Below are 13,619 nucleotides of genomic sequence, written 5' to 3' on the forward strand. Positions count from 1 at the left end.
ATGTACAAACTCTATTTTAAACATAACAAGAAAGGGTACTTTCAAGAAAATTTGCACATTTTATTTATTCTCCAGTCCAACATTGAGCCCCGCCGAAAAAGACACACACACTATCCTCCCAGTGGTTGATTACTGAAGAGTTAAAGATGTAAAAATTAGAAACCCATATTAATTAAAGACCTGTAGAAGCTAAAGTGTTTGTTAAAGGCTAATTTCTGTGGTCATGAATACTAGGTCACTTACATTACAGTATCATTAACCAACAATCCCATAGTGAGAGATTTTAAAAATTTAAAGTAGACCCATATGCCTCTTTGTTAACATACAAACTAAAATGTAGCTATTCACTGTATCTAGTTACATTTACCTAATAAAGTTATCTAATTACAATTGCATTTAAAGTACTTCTGTTTAATATCCAGCACCATATTTATTTTGATAACTTTAAAATTGTTAAGCAGCGTTTTATTAAGGTATTCAATACATTTATGATAAAAGCTATAGCTCTTGGAGAAAAGGGAACCCTCCTACACTTCTGGTGGGAATGTAAATTGATATAGCCACTATGGAGAACAGTATGGAGGTTCCTTGAAAAACTAAAAATAAAGCTACCATCTGATCCAGCAATCCCACTCCTGGGCATATATCCCAAGAAAACCATAATTCAAAAAGATACATGTACCCCAATGTTCATTGTAGCATTATTTACAATAGCCAAGACACAGAAGCAACCTAAATGTCCATTGACAAAGGAATGGATAAAGAAGATGTGGTACATACATACAATGGAATATTACTCAGCCATAAAAAAGAATGAAATAATGCCATTTGCAGCAACATGCATGGACCTACAGATTGTCATACTGAGTGAACTAAGTCAAACAGAGAAAGACAAATATCATATGATATCACTTACATGTGGAATCTAATAAAATGGTACAAATGAACCTATTTACAAAACAAATAAAGTCACAGATATAGAAGACAAACTTATGGTTACCAAGGGGGAAAGGGGGTGGGAAGGGATAAATTGGGAGATTGGGATTGACATATACACACTACTATATATAAAATAGGTAACTAATAAGAACCTACTGCATAGCACAGGGAACTCTACTCAATACTCTGTAATGACCTATAAGGGAATAGAATCTACAAAAAGTGAATATATGTATGTGTATAATTGATTCACTTTGCTATACAGCAGAAACTAACACAACATTGTAAATCAAGTATACTCCAATAAAGATTAATTTAAAAAAAGAAATATTACAAAGGGTAAAAAGACTTCACATGGAAAGATCTCACAAAAATTCATAAAAATACTATGGTTTCAAAATATAAATAAAAGTATGTACAACTAAAAATAAGAAAAAGAAATGCTTATTTGACACAAAAAAGCTGTAGCTCTAAAATACAAAATAAATAATTGAATAAAATACTGTATGCTTTCCTCATTCTTATAGCATCAATCTATTTATGCCATCAATGTTCTACTTTTACATGCTTTAATTAAAATTAGCTTATATTGTAAGTTATTGATCATAATGGTTCATAAAGTTTTCAACTGTTCAACATGGGCAGTTAAGAAACTAAATAATTTGTCCAAAATTTTGAGATGAAAAGTATACTTTCAAAAAGATAGAGAGATAATAGTTTCAGATTTCTAAGACATACAACAAATAGGAAAGGGTGCCCAGATTAAGGAAACATAAAAGAAAGGTAAAAAAATGATCCAAAAGAAGAGAGAGAAGGGCGGCACATGGGATCCTCCCGGACCGGGGCACGAACCCGCGTCCCCTGCCTCGGCAGGCGGACTCCCAACCACTGCGCCACCAGGGAAGCCCCAGGGAATACATTTCTACCATCAAAATTTTGTACATTGTGACTGTAAAAACGTATATTGTCATTTCTCTGAATGATTCACATTTGCATATGTGCAAATGTGTGCTCTACCAACCACTGTAACAACATGGAAATTCCTAAAGAGCATTTAAATTAGCTAACAAAGATCAAAATATGAAATAATGTGCAAAAGAGCAGTCAATAAATATGTTAAGTAATCATGACGGTAATTGAAATCCACAGTTACAATTCAGTAAGAGTAAGTTATGGATCAACTTCTGCTAATCACCAACCTCAGAAACTTACCTCTGCTTTCTATCACACAATTCACAAAAGCTTAACTTCTCAAATATTGCCATTTGGTGATGAGTGATACTTCCACCCTTTTAATTACCTTCCATGAGCTGACTAAAACATCAGGCAGATGCCCACAGAGAATTACACAAATGCCAAGTGCTAGAGATCAGGGAAAATACCCATCCTTTGGGATGTTGATCAGAACTTGAGATGCAATGGACTCGTCTACGAGGTAAGTCCTTCTGCACAAACACTCTTAGAGGGTTTCTCCAAGATAGGCTGACAAAAATAAGATGACTTTATTTTACAGAACTACAAAAGGTGATACTTAGAAGAGATCATAGAAGTCTAGTGCAGAATGCCTTTTTAGAAATCATTTTTCACCAATAAATCATAGATCTGAACTTCAGACAGATATGCAGGCTGTTTAAGTTCATAAATAGCAGCAGAGACAAAGAACAAGTCGGATCTCTCAACACTGAAACCAGAGCTGCCCAGCAGGGACCATATTGCTTTCTAAGGAGAGTTTTGGAAATTTGTGGGGGAACAAATTTTTCCTTGGAACAATTTGAGACATTGCTATCAAGTGTGGACAGGGGTTTTGTTAGTCATCCTGCAATAATGAAGAATGCTACTGCATCTTGCGAGACTTTCTAAAAATTCATAGAAATTAAAAACTTGTGACTAGATCTAATCTTATTTCATATATATAGTCTAAAATATTTTTCGTGGTTTTAATATATACTCAGCCAGGATACTGTATATCAAGGTAATATTTATTTTCTTCAGAACTTGTCTAATTTTTATCATTTTGGGAAACAGCACTAATAATGGCTCATGTATTACTATATTTTAGCTGTCATATTTATAGTTAGTCTATAAGTAGGGCATTACATGATTACTTCATAAGATCTTCTAATTTAGTCATGCCGAATAATTTACATTTTATACTACATTGATTTTTAAAAATTATATATCAACATATCTAAGAATTTCATTTCATATTAATAAAAGGAAAACTACAAAATATTTGCTATAAACAGTGGACTTATGTCTCGTGGGGCTAAGAAACACTCGGCCTAGTCATTTCCTCTTAGGATTAATTCTAAATTAGCTTACACAGTGGAAAGAGGTGTATTTCAGGTTTTACAAATGACAGTTCTACAAGATAAGTCACTGAGTAGTTAACATCTAGGTTTTTTTGTAGAAGTGTACAGGTATCAAGGAAAAAAGTCTTGTAAAATTCCAATTTCTAAAGGCTCTGGAGCCATGTGCTTCACAACATCATTGTCTTTAAAGGTGTTAAAATCCTGAGCAAAAATACAAACAAAGATATGTTAAATCTCTATTACTCAGAACTGTTGAGCAATGGGACACCTGGCTAATGGTATATAGCAGAAAATTATGCATTCATTAGAGAACTGCAACTGGTTGAGAATTTTAAAATTGTTTTTCTATTTTAAGGTTTTTTTCTTATTTCAAGAAAAAATACATGCTCAATGAACAAAGTTTAAAACATACAAAAAAGTATAAATGAGAAAATGAAAATCTTATAACTAACTCCCGGAAATAACCACTGATAATATTTTGGGCTGTATATATATATATATATATATATATATATATATATATATATATATATATATATATTCACATACATACGTACTATATAGAATATATACATATTTCTAGTAATTTTCCTGTGAAAAATTAAGGAGTTTAAGCAAAACTTACATGCTATTGAAACAGTGTTTTGTAACTTGCATTACTGACTTACCTAAATATTCTAGGTTATTCTGCTGTTTATTTATGCTATAATTTATTTAACCAGTTTCCTTTCCCATGGTTACTTAGGATGATTCCTCATCTGTGATGTGAGAAAACATAAGAATCTATATATCTAATCACCTAATTCATAATAGGACAACAATAAGTTGAACCAGAGAAGCAGCTATCTTCAGATGAGAAAAAAAAGGTAGTTTAAATCTCTTTTCCACTCCCTTCAAAATCCCACCAAAAGTGAAGTGTTACCTGTGTGTGCATGTGTATGTGTGTGTGTGTGGGGGGGTTTGCAGGGATAGATTCTAGAAAAATTGGAATAAGCCTTACTGTAAGAAAATTCCCCAGAAACTAGGAACATTTCTGTGCCAACCTAGAAGTGTAAATGGCTACTGTGTGATCCTTTGATTTTCTTAAATTATTTTTAGAAGACAAAAGACATAGAAACCACTTTTCTATTATTTTAATAACCTTTCTGAACTCTTGGGAGATAAACTTCCATCCCTGTTTTTCCCCTTACGCTCCTTAGTCCTCTTGCCTAAGCCCACCCTGTATTATGCAAATAGATTCCTATAGAGTGAAAGTCCGGTTAGGGTCCAACTCCTCAAATAATGATTAAAATGAGTATATCAGAATATTTACAGCTTCAAGTAACAAAAAAACTAAACAATAAAGGATTAAGTAGAATAGAAAGTTACTATCTCACTTGGTCAAGAGGTAGAAAGGGCTCCAGATATAGTAAATTAATTAATCAAATATCAAATGCATTTATTTATATAAGTTTAATGAAGTTATTTAACATTATTTAATATTTTAATTTAATAATATAATATAAATTAAAAATTCTTGGCTAGGGAATAGAATTATCATAATTGGCCTAAACTAGTCAGTATCCACACATTGGAACTGGGGATAGGGTCAGTTTCCCATGAAGTATATGCTATGCGGAGTAATGACGTATATCTCAACAACATCAGGGTTCTGGTAACAGAGAAAGGATGTTCAAGCAACAACCAGTAGTATCTACTTCAAGCAAAGTGACTATACGTCTTCACCTAAGACAACTCCAAGGCACACCTGTTGTCTAGGGTAAATAATAATATTAATAATAATAATTCTCTCAAAAATGTCCTGGATGATGTATAATACAGCTGTCTAGCTACTAGTTGTATATTTTTAAGATTTCAGAATTAACTTCTAACGTATCTTTGTTACAATTATAAAGGAAAATTGCTAAACCTACAGTGAAAATAAAAATAAGGTTTCAGGATGCATAGTCAGCCTAATAAAATTTTAGAGTAATTATGAAGCAATCCCTTTATATTGACTGAGACACTCATTACAACTCATTCTCACCAACTTCTTAAACAGATTTTATGGATTCTTACTAATATTTTCATACCTTAGTCCATGTTTTTCCATTTGAAAGAACTGCTTTATTTAAAAATATATTCTATAATTCAGAAGTTAACTCATTTGGATTGTGCTAGCCTCCAAGCATTTAATATACAGAACTATAAACTGCATCGGGCTCCCCTGGTGGCGCAGTGGCTGAGAGTCCGCCTGCCGATGCAGGGGACCCGGGTTCGTGCCCCGGTCCGGGAGGATCCCACATACTGCGGAGAGGCTAGGCCCATGAGCCATGGCCGCTGAGTCTGCGCATCTGGAGCCTGTGCTCCGCAACGGCAGAGGCCACAACAGTGAGAGGCCCGCGTACCGGAAAAAACAAAAAAGAAAAAAAAAAACAACAAAAAAACTGCATCATAAACCTCTTTATGCTTAAATACACACTGCGTTTTGGGCCATAAGTAAGAACCACAAGAGAAGAAGGGCTATTCAACAGTCCTGGGCAACAGAGCATTAAAGGGCTTTGGACCTAGTCTGCCTTAGCTCATATCCTAGTTCTGCCACACATGAACTGTGCAACTCTCTGGGCCCCACTCCTTCACCTGTAAAATGGGGACAATAATGTTCTCTACCTCAGAAGTATCTAACTCACAGATTGTGAGAATTAAAAGAGTTAATACTGGTGAATCTTAGAAGAGTACCAGTACTAAATAATTTAAATGCCAGCTATCATCATCGTCATCATCATCATCATCATCATCCCCATCATCATCATGTGGAGCTCAGGCTGCTGTCTGAGGGACCAGATTCTAATGCTAGAAGGACACATACAATCTCAAAACTAGCAATGTAAAGAGACAATAAAGTATTATGAAAAGTAGAATTAAGTGCAAAGGAACAAGAGGTGACCAGAGAGAAAAAAAGTAGGGTATAAAGAAATCAAGGGTAGGATCAGAAACAGACACACTAAATGCACCTCTTTACTACAAGTTCCTCTCATTTTCAGTTTGGCATGTTGCTAAATGTCTAGAATATATTTATAAGGGACTAAGGCTTCTCAGAGTCTCAGTGTAATGCTCTCCTCATTTCAAGAAAACCTCTTTACACATGATTTTCTGAAGGCAAGTTCACAATGAAAACCAAAATGTCAAAGCAGATAAATGGTTTGAGTCCAGAGTAAATGAGATGCAGTTCTGGAGACAGGAATGAACTTTAACATTTCTGGTTAATCAGAAAGAAATATGTCCAGACTAGAACAATGAAGAAAACAAATATAAAATGTAAGGGCACTAGAACACTAGGAATATAAAATTATTTAATAAATATTTGGTAGCTGATTATACTTATAGCCTTGCTATATGAGGAAAACTGAAATGTAGTAACTTCTCTTTGAGTTCACTCACAAGAGAACATGAAACATGTTTATTCCATTCAGGCTTGCATGCTCTCAGAGTCACCCTGAACCTTACTGAACCCTATGGAGGAAAAAGGGTCACATTTATGGTTAAGAATCAAGCAGTTATTAACTGATAATATTACTTAAGAGGTCAAAAAAGAGTGTCAAAGATTTCTTTAAGATGGCTCATTGCTAATATGAGAGTGTCACGTATGCTTTACATCTAACTGATGACAGTTGAAATCATTATGGCATAAATAGTTCATAGTTGTGAGAACTGATAAAACTATTGGGTACCCAGAGACAAGAAAACATGTATTTAAGGACTATAGCTAAAATTAAGCATGAATCATTACCTGAGAAATAAATGAATAAAATATATTAGCAGATTTTTTTAAAATGAACTAAATATTTAAGAGGGTATAAACTGAAGTTATCTTGAATTTGGAGAAGCCACAAGAGAAATTACAGAAGAAATTATTAACGTGACAGATTCTTTATAACGTGGAAGAGAAATGCTGTCTTTAATTAGCAAGTTCAGAAACTTTTCTAACAAAACCCTTTTATTGATTTTTCTTCTATAAATATTTACTTTTAATCTGACCCAGGCAATCAAATAACAGATCTTCATTTCCCTGCATCAGTCTTTCCACACATTTTCACACAGGTGCTCAGATCCTTGTATTTTACAAATTAAATATGTCAATACATGTTATCATGGCATCATATGCTACTGTCATCAAAATCTCATAGAATTCCAGATGCTAAGGTCACTCTAACTTCTTTATTCCTCCTCAAGATTATTTCAGATGATAATATATACAAAATAAATATTTTAAAATTCTTCATATAAATCTAACACTTGTATTCAAAAAAGAAAAAAAAAATCACAGGACAGTGTCCAAAAAAGGGTGTTTTCATGTGAACACATATTTTTAATTAATGAATAAAACACTCAAGTTCACTAGCATCTTTTAGTAGACTAAGGTTTACGGTTTTTTTCCAACCTTATGAATCTAGAGTGCGCTTTGGCAAATCCATTCGTGTTGTTTATTAAACTCTCTGAGGCTACTGATCCATGCATTTAAGTGTCAGAAAAAGACAAAGAAAAAATCATCACAGTATTGTAGTCTCAAAAGTTCTTATCCATATTACTTTCATGCAGAGGACCCACTGTTTAAGACCAAAAATAAAATGGCAATTGAGACTTATGCTTAACATTTAATTGTATGGACAAGAATGAATATTTAGGCCCAATATAACAAGAATATTTTTCCCTTGATATACTGAACATGAGAAGTATTCACATCTGTTTCACTGCTTTGCCTTCTTCATTGGCTTAAACCTGCCAAATTATTCCATTTGATTTCAGAGAATTCTCATACGGCAATCTATTTTATTTACTTTATCTTCAATAAAATGGTTCAGTGAGCATTAGCAACTCTGAAACACAGGTTTCAATCAGTCTTCAGGCAAAGGCGTCAATCTATATTAGACCTACTGTGCTCTGAGTTGCAGCTAGAAAGTTGGATAAGGCAGAGCAACGGCAAAAACGCGAGCGAGGCCTAATAAAGGCACAGTGAAGAGAAAGAAAGCTCTCCCCAGGCTATCACAAGCATCGCTTACACAATACCAGGTGCTGGGTTCAACACATGAAGAACTCCTTCATGAGGCTGACAGCTAAAAGGAGGCTTCAGACTCTAGCTTTATTTTACATGACACCTACTATCACACCAGAGTAATAGTCCTCTGTACTCCAGCAGCCAGTAGTAAAAACTTGAAATGCCAACAGTTAAAAACGAAGTTTCATATTCACCCCTCGGATATTATAGAGGGGAAAAAAACCCTAAAAACACTCAAACTGCATAGCATTTCTTCTATAACATTTTTACGCAATCACTAATACAACAGTAGTTTCAGTGGACCCTTCCTTACAAATGTGTATGACATTTTAAATATAGCCGCTGGATTAGATTTTAACCACAAAACAGTCAGTACGTTTGAGCAACAACTCATTTTGGAAAATGATATCATTAAAGACTAATTCCAAGAAATGTGGGGCAGTCCTGTTAGATACCGTGAAAATGTCTCCCAAAGTACAGACTTTGTAATAAGTGATGCTGGTTCATATTTGATATGGGCTGTAAAAAGCAGATTATTGTAATGGTGTTCTTCCCAGCAAATAAGACCATTGCAAAAGTACTTAATGTTCAGTTGAACTGAAAAGCAGGCCAGTTAAAAATCCATATTTTGCTATTTTGTATAATGGTATCAAAAATTTGACTAGTGGATCACTCCAACCCACAAATTTAAAACAATAAATGTAAACTCTCTTTTTTATAGGAAGAAATTTCCATTTTTTTCCTTTTTTTTTTAAATATAATGCTGTATTTTTGTCCAGGTTCTATCATCACAGTATAATCAATAGGAGGAAAATTTGGAATGACGGTTTAATGTGAATTTATACAAGAATGTTGTTCTATTACTTGCTGATACATACTTCTCAACTCATTTTTCTGGAGACCAAATGTATTCTTCTTCTAATTTAACATTTCAAAGTACAGCACCCCAATTATGTGTACATATATCTAGATGCTTTCGTGTAATGCTATTCCTTACAACTCTATAAGGACATTAAAGGAGAAGAATGGAAAACTAGCATGACAGATTAGTAGAATAGATTCTTCGAACTCAGATTCTGTAAAGGTAAGAGTGTTTTTAACTATTCCAAACAGCTCTTCTGTAAGAAAACCAGTACCAGACCAGCACCCAGACCTACCCAGACCAACCCAGGAAGCATGACTCTCCAACACTAATGTGATCAATGAACAAGAGACTAAAAGTGGCCTCTGCGTATTATAAAATCAGTATTCCAGGTGAAACCTAAACATTTCACATTTTCTTCTCACTTGGCTCACTTTCTTATAAACATGCATGCCTACCCCATTACATTTACTTTAGAGACCACATATTCAGTATACCATTAATCCTTGTATTCCCTGCAAAGTCCAGGCCAGTAATGAAATTAGTGGAAATAATTTTTAGGGGTAATATAATATTAAATGTATTAATTATCTACTGCTACATAACAAATTACCTCCAAATTTAGCAGGTTTTGACAAAAAAACACATTTATTATGTCACATTTTCTGAGGATCAGGAATCCAGGAGTAGTTCGGCTGGGTGGCTTAGGCTCAGGGCTCCTCAAGAAGATGCAGGGTATCGCCAGTTCCTCCATGTCTATTAGCAAGAGGGCATAGATCCTCACCACGTGAACCTCTCCAAGGCAACTAGCCTCCCCCAGAACAGGTCATGAGACTGAGAGTGAGAGACGGAGTGAAAGAAAGAGAGGGAGAAAGGGAAGGAGGGAGGAAGGAAGGGAAGAAGGAAAGGAGAGAGAGAGAAAGAAAGGGAAGGAGAGAGGGAGGGAAGGAGGAAGGGAGAGAGAGAGAGAGAGAGAGAGAGAGTGAAAGAGAGAAAGAGAGGAAGGGAGGGAAAGAGGGAGGAAGGGAAGGAAAGAGGAAGGAAGAGAGAGAAAGAGAGGGAGAAAGGGGAGGAGGAAGAAAGGGAGGGAAGGAGGAAGGGGGAGAGGAGGGAGGGAGGGAGAGAGCGAGCGAGGAAGAAACAGAGAGAAACAGAAACAAGTAAGAACACCCGAAACAGATGTCCTAATATCTTGTATAACCCAATCTGAAAAGCAAAATCCCATCACTTGTACCATATTCTATTCTATCAGCAAGAATGAGCAACTCTGGTAAATGTGGGAGGGAAAAATACAGTTGTATGAAAACTAGGAGAAGAGGATCATTAAGGTCCATTTTAGAGGCTGCCTACCACAGCCCACCCTCTGGACAATAATCATTCACATTCTTCCCATGTGCAATCAGTTCCAAATATGTAAGTTGTACTGGATTCCTAAAGGTCATTTAAGGGTTGATTGAGGTACACTTCAGATTACTGAGTCAGTGTAAGAGTGGATAATTTATAAAGAACATCCTTTGAAATATGATTCTCAAATCAACCACTGTTCTGAATCAAGGAGGTATTTCATATATTTAGAGAATATTTTTTAAGATACTATTTTGTGCAAGGCTACAGGAAATACACACATGATATTATGCAGGAAAAGTCCTGGGTTGCCTAAAAAGGAGGAAAGAACAAGGAAGTATGTAATGGAAGAAGTAGAGATGTAAATGTGCTTTACAGGCATGGAGAAAGGGAAAGAAACAGTAGGGTATGCATTGACAAAGATGTGGGCAAGTGTAAGGCACGTAGTTCAAGGTATACATATCAGTGTAATGGGGAGGAAATGTCGGATACTGGGGTTTTGTCAGATCCTGGAGAGTATTAAATACCAGGGCAGGCTGTTTTAGTCTGGTGGTTAGCCAGCTTAAAATAATGGATCAGTATTAGGCAGGGAGGAATGGCCTGTTAGGATTTATACTGTGAACATAACTGAGAATAAAATTTTACAGTTAGTGACAATATTCCTTTTTTATTAAATCTTACATAATTGTAAAAAAAAAAAATTGTAAAAAATCTTACATAATTGTAAAAAACCTTACATTATGTAAGATTTTATTAAATCTTACATAATTGTAAAAAAAAAAAAATAATAGGTTAAATGAATTTTAAATTAAGAAATTCAACATGCTGTGGCAGACAGACTCTAGTGTGGTCCCCACATTCATGCCCTGTATAATTCCCTCTCCTTGCATGTAGGCAGGACTGTGACTTGCTTCTAACTAATAGACTATGGCAAAGCTTATGGGATGTTATTTCAATGGTTATGTTAATACATATACACACACATACATATATGGCTCCATTTTGCTAGCATTTAGTAGGAACTCTCCTACTGACTTTAAAGAAGCAAGCAACTATGATGTGAACTGCATATGGAGCGGGCCACATGGCTGGGAACTGTGGATAACCTCTAGGACCTGAGGATCTCAGTCCTACAAATGCAATGAACTAGATTCAGCCAAAGCCCAGTAAGTTTGGAAGAGGATCCTGAACTCCAAATGAAAATGCAGCCTGGCCAATATTTTGAGTAGCCTTGTAAGATCCTGAGCTAAGCCATGCCTGGACTCCTGACCTGTGGAAACTGTTAAGATAATAAATGTATGTCGTTTTAAGCTTTAAAATATGTAACATCTTATATAGCAATCAAAAACTAATACACATGCTAATCAAATCACAGAATGTACATTTACAAATTAGGTCCTTTTTACCATTTCATGGACCAAAGTTAGAATGGTATTCTGGGTATACTGACCAGGTGGCCTGGATAATACAGTCAAACTTTGAGATTAATATAATGGAGAACAAAACATCAGCTAACTTTAAAAAAAAAATGCTTACTATGGCCTTTATATGTATTCAAACATTTAGTCCTCAAATCGATTCTATAAAGTAGGTATTACTACCTCTTTTTTCCAGATTCAGAAATTAAGTGTTAGAGAGTTAAATGACTTGTCCAAGGTTTCACATACGGTAGGTTTGTTTTGGAACCATAATTCAAATCTAGGCAATCTGATTTCCAAGGTTACATTCTCAACAGCTACACTCTATAGCCTCTTTGTTTACAGTCTTATTCACTCTGTTTCATTTTGCCAAGAAATGTATGCACACCATGTATTTGAACACTTGCCCAGCCCCTCCTAGGCCAAATCATCTTCCTGTACAGTTCATTTACTTTTCAATAATTTGAAAATTAGAGCAAATATTTTGTCAGGTATGATGCCTAATATTTAGCAAGTATTTATGAAACTTACAGCAATTTTCTATATGAAACTTACAGCAATTTTCTATAAGTATATGAATGAAGTTTATTTCTACTCCACTGAAATAACTAAAACTGATCTTTTATTTGGATTTAATATTCTTACAATAGAAACTCTGGAAATAATTGTAAATATCATGAAGTAAAATATACATATACACACTCAACTAACCATTTACCCATATACACAAACACTCTCAGTTGGAAGTTGTGCGAAATATTTTAGTTCCCGTTTCAGAAGTATAACCTAGGTCAGGTTCTGTAACCTCTCTGAGAGGTAAAATGGGGATAATGGTTCGAAAATAGGAAGATTCAACCGAGTATTTACTTTAGGGATTTCTGGGGGAAAGGAACAGAGGAGTGGTAAGGGAAGAAGAAAATTAGTATTTCTTGAAAATGGCTATGTATTTTCATACATACACAATTATGTACCCTTCTGGGAAAAAGACTCTCTATTTTCTAAAAGTCATTTCTTTCATGGTTCCATGATGTTCACTGTCAGGCAACTCTTATAAACCTAAAATCCCCTGGCTATTACTAAAACAAATGTCCTGTTACTACTCAACAAATGAGAATTTAAATATAAAAGGTCTTACAAAGATGGGATATATCAACATAACCATTGTCTAAAGTAAGCATAAATCACTAACTCAGAAAAAAGAAAGATTGAGCATAAGCAGGTATGGGTTCTAATAACACGTAACAGTTCATTATTAGCTATAAGATCACAACAAGCTATACTACTTTTTCCAAGTCATTGAAATTCTTTGTCTTTTAGTTTCTCCACTTACTAAACAATGACTAACAATGTCAACCTTACTTACATCATAAGCAATGCAAGAGTAAAATTAGTAAGTTTAATTAAAGAGCAAAATGAAGTAAAAAGTTGCCAAAGTGTTTCAAAAATCTTACATGCTAAATAAATGCGGAATCGTTTTGCTTGTATGTCTGACAAAATTATAAAGTTGGTACAAAACAAGAAAAATTCCATAGGCAAAACAGTACCTGAGAAATAACTGACTATACAATTCAAGCACATTGACAAAAATCTCTCAGGGAAGATATGGAGTCTCTATCTAGAGAAAGTTTTAGAAAAGGTTAGAGCAATGCAGTCATCACAGTGAGGATCCTGAGACCTGTCCTATGCTTATGGTGAACTCCTTGATAAAG

General features: G+C 34.7%; 1 protein-coding gene across 1 annotated transcript in view; it reads right to left on the reverse strand.

Moving 5' to 3' along the window:
* The window catches only part of FOXP2 (forkhead box P2), a 524,445-nt gene that overhangs the window by 344,063 nt on the left and 166,763 nt on the right, over nucleotides 1–13,619 (reverse strand). The window lies entirely within an intron of this gene.

This window comes from Lagenorhynchus albirostris, chromosome 8 (assembly GCF_949774975.1).
Source record: "Lagenorhynchus albirostris chromosome 8, mLagAlb1.1, whole genome shotgun sequence".
Lineage (NCBI taxonomy): Eukaryota > Metazoa > Chordata > Mammalia > Artiodactyla > Delphinidae > Lagenorhynchus > Lagenorhynchus albirostris.